The sequence below is a fragment of the Physeter macrocephalus genome, chromosome 20 (genome assembly GCF_002837175.3).
Source record: "Physeter macrocephalus isolate SW-GA chromosome 20, ASM283717v5, whole genome shotgun sequence".
In the NCBI taxonomy this organism is placed as follows: domain Eukaryota; kingdom Metazoa; phylum Chordata; class Mammalia; order Artiodactyla; family Physeteridae; genus Physeter; species Physeter macrocephalus.
Window position 1 is genome coordinate 11,741,366 of NC_041233.1, and position 4,253 is coordinate 11,745,618.

Sequence of the window (4,253 nt, forward strand, 5' to 3'; positions counted from 1 at the left end):
CATACAGTGGTGAACATGAGTTCTCTATACAGAACAAAACATTACAGTACAGAATGGAAAAAAGCAAGTTGCAGAAGTACAGAAAGAGACAAATTATAAAATGCACCCCCAATATTATATATTCTTTTTTTGTATAGGTAAAAAACAAAGTCTGCAAGTGGATTAGATGGAAGTGCTTTAATTCCTTTCAGGTGGTTTTCTCTGAGGGAGAAGAAAGGGCTAAGGAGGGAGGATAATAGGCTAGAAGGGGTGTCCATCTTCCTGCTGTACTTCATTTCTATTTTAAGAACAGGTCTTGAAACAAACATTACAGAATGTTACCAATGTTCTCTTTTGGCTGGAAGGTATGTACATAATTATATTCTTTTGTACTTTTCTATTTTTTTAAAATGTTCTCAAGACAAAAATGATAATTAATTAAAGAATAAAGATCTAGCACCTAGGTTTTTCTAAATGAGAAGTATGAGGCCCTGAAGAGTACCTGAAGTGATAACCATGTCAGGGGCAGGGCCTGGGCCTCTGGACTCCCACCAAAGGGCTCTGCCATTGACCTCTGCTGAGTCACAGGTGGTGCTGCGGGGAAACCCCTTCTCAGCACGCCATCTCAGCATCCCCTTAACTGCCTCCTCTGACAGACGTTACAGCCTCCCTGACGCAGGGGCGGCTGCAGGCTACTTTCTCCCTCTTGGTGCCTGTCCAGCACGTGGGGTGCGGCAGCGGCGGTACGCTCGGAGCCCCAGCCCGGTGCATCCTTCTGGGCAGCTCGGCTCCGGGACAGCGTGGCCAGGCTGCAGCAGTTGCCTCGCAGAGCCGGCGCTCAGGTGGTCGTTCGCAGGCGGGAACGCCGCAAGGAAGGCAATCAGGCGGCTTGTATCTACGCTGAAAAGCCCCCTCTGAAGGCAGCGATTCAGATACAAAGCTGGATGAATGTGCTTCGTGGCAGAGCGTGCAGCTGCATTATTGACTGGGGCCGAGAAAGGCGTTGAAATCGGGAGACTGAAGAGATCTGCTCTTTTGATTCGGGTTTCCAGGATTTTGCAGACCCTTGATGGCTCTGGTCCAAAGCAAAGATCTCCCTATGATCCTAAGCTGAAATCTGGGGGAGTGAGCTACATAAATAATTTTCTCTTAATTAAAAGCAAGCACACGGTAGCACGTGGTTTTACTCCCCCCCTCCCATGTCTGATGTGGCTGGCTCACCTGTCACTGAGCTGTTTGAATGGGTTTTTCCCATTGCTAGGAAAGGGTTTTTCCTCTTTCCTAGCCAGCTCTGGTGTAGAAGGAAGCCTGTGCCCGAGAACAGTTGAGGGGCCATGTTCATGGAGCAGGAGTACAGCTGCAATTATGTCAGGCAATCAGAGGCTGTAATGGATGAATAGCTGTCAAAGCACAGTGGGGTGTCTGATAACCTCTAAGGCTGCTTATTGTGAGTGGAAACCACAGGTGAAAAAGGCGACAGGGATGGATGAGCTTGTGCTTCTCTCCCCTCCTTGCCTTTGTAGTGTTTGACAATACTGCTGAGTACTCCTTGGGGAGGGTACTCTTGGGGACCTAGCAGGCTTCTGGTTTGAGGAAAGAGGAGAAGAGCCACATAATTAAGGAGGAAAAAGCAGAAATTGGGGGCAGGGCTGCACAGTTAATGCAGGAATTCAAAGCACAGAAGTTCCATGGAGGGGACAGGGACCAAAGCTCCATTACCCAGTATCCCCAGAGGAGGAGCTGGAGACATTGAGATAGGATCCCCACCTAAGGTCTCCAAACAGAAAACAGGGAGCCAGGAAGGGGAAGCATCTGCTTCACTTTGAAATCAGTCTCTCTCAGGATTTGGCCAGCCCAGAAATTGAGTTCAAGCAGTGCCCTAGGCACCAAGAGTGTTTTATTGCTAGATTGCTATAGAAGGAATTTTCCTGAATGTCTGGAAACAAGAGGGCATTGGCTCTCTAACGTAGGGACGTCAGATAGAGCTCCATTTACTTGCCAATTCCACTTGAATGGCAGTGGCTGGCTGGAATATTCAGTCAGGAATGGTTTTAAAGGCAGATCCAGGCTCTGTGGAGGAATAGTGCTTGATTGATTAGTGATGTCTGTCTTTGGTGTTGAATGATAAAGGCAGTGTATGGGCTTCCTATTTGTCCCCTCTGCTTTGGGATGCTTTTCCTTCTGTAGGGGCACCACCACCAAGGACGTTAATGTCATAATCTTGATGTAATGATCTTTGCTTTAGACTCTTCTGCTAAGGAGCTTTCACTCTAAAAGGGAAGTAAGCAATGGTATTTTTTCTAGGTCCTTTAAGGAACTGGCCAGTGTATGATTCATGTGGCACTGAAATGCTCTTCCACTGGCTTGCCTCAGTTACCAAAATGTCTGCAGACCTTTTGCCAGAAAGAACGCACCTTTGTTGGTAGGTTTGTCCTCTGAAAATTAAACGGATCTCCATACTTAGGCTCATCTTCCCAAAATTAAGCAACCAGAAATTTGCAATTATATGGCTAAAATAAATGTTCAGTGACTAAGTCTCCTTTCAAGAGTCTTATGTAGGTAGTTTTGAGCACAAATCCAATTACTCAATGTGTCCTTGGGCTTCTCAAGCAATAATAATGGTCATGGTGAAATAAATAAGGAAGAGTAGCTGGAACAGAACTCTGTTACCAATGTCTTGCTGCAGGTGGGAGGAAGGAAGAACCCAGAAAGGATGACTCAGTATTTGAATTCAGACAGAGCTGAGTAGAAGGACAGGAGAGGGACTGTGGAGATAAGAGAGAGAAAAGTATGTGAGAGGGACTCAAATCCTTACTGTAGACAGCCCCACCTCGACAACAATGTGAGATACTCAAGCTTGTCATTATAGCCTGTGGTAGGCCAAATAATGACCCCCCAAAGACATCCAGGTCCTAATCCCTGGTCCCTGTACATGGTAAAAGGGACTCTGCAGGTATGATTAAGTTTCTTGAGATGGTAAAATTATCCTGGATTATATGAATGGACCCACTTTAATCACAAGGTTCCTAATAAGAGGGAGACATGAAGACCACTGTCAGTGAAGGAGATGTGATAATGGAAGCAGAGGTCCAAGTGACCTGGGTTATGAGCCAAAGAATGTGGGGAGCCTCTGGAAGCTGGAAAAGGTAAAAACAGATTCTTTCCTAGCCCCTCCAGAAGGAACACAGTCCTGCATACCCATTTTAGACTTCTGACCTCCAGAACTGTAAGAGAATAAATGTGTAAAGAGAATAAATTATGAGGACATAATTAACCTCTCTGACTCTCCGCACTCTTCTCTGTAAAAAAGGGGATGGAATTTGGAAAACATTTAAGATTCCTCCCTGCTCTAAGATGTTATGTGTTTTTTCATTGGAAACCTCCTTTTGAAAGATACTTCTGTAAAATGCACTTTTTTTTTTTTTTTTTTTGTGGTACGCGGGCCTCTCACTGTTGTGGCCTCTCCCATTGCGGAGCACAGGCTCCGGATGCGCAGGCTCAGTGGCCACGGCTCACGGGCCCAGCCGCTCCGTGGCATGTGGGATCTTCCCGGACCGGGGCACGAACCCGTGTCCCCTGCATCGGCAGGCGGGCTCTCAACCACTGTGCCACCAGGGAAGCCCTAAAATTCACTTTTAAAAAAAATGAACTACAATCTATTCCCTACTACAATCAATTGTCCCAGATGAGTCTGGGAACATAATAAGAAAGATACTGGTATCTGGTCAATTGTCTTTGGATCTCATGTACAAGGCTAGAGGTAGAATCTAATTTTTGTTGTTGTTGTTGCTTGAGAAAATTAAATTGTATTTGTCTTGGAAATGGACTAAAGAGTGAGGAGGTCTAAGAATTTTAAAAACCCATGTATTGTTCAAGAGAGTGAGAGGTAACCATTTCAAGGTGAACCATAGCTAACTTCGTGATGGAGAACTTTAATACTGTACCTGACTAAAATGAGTAGTAACTTTTTGTTTTACAGATGAGTGTTGCGTAGCTGCCCAGGGCTACCAATTACAGTGCCACCTCATCTAACCTCTCATTCTGTCCCTTTTCCTCCTCATTAAAACTTACTAGCCCAGGGTAAGTTTCATCCCCCTCCCCCCAGGGCCATGCTTCTAGTTGCTATGGTAACAGCTAGCTAATCCGAGCTTAATATGCCCTTCCTGCCTTCTCAGGCAAGGGAGACTTCTGGAGACATCTCTTCCTGGAAGTGAAATGACACTAATGGGGGAATCTCAAACTAAAAGTTAAGACTGATATTTTGAAACAGGTAG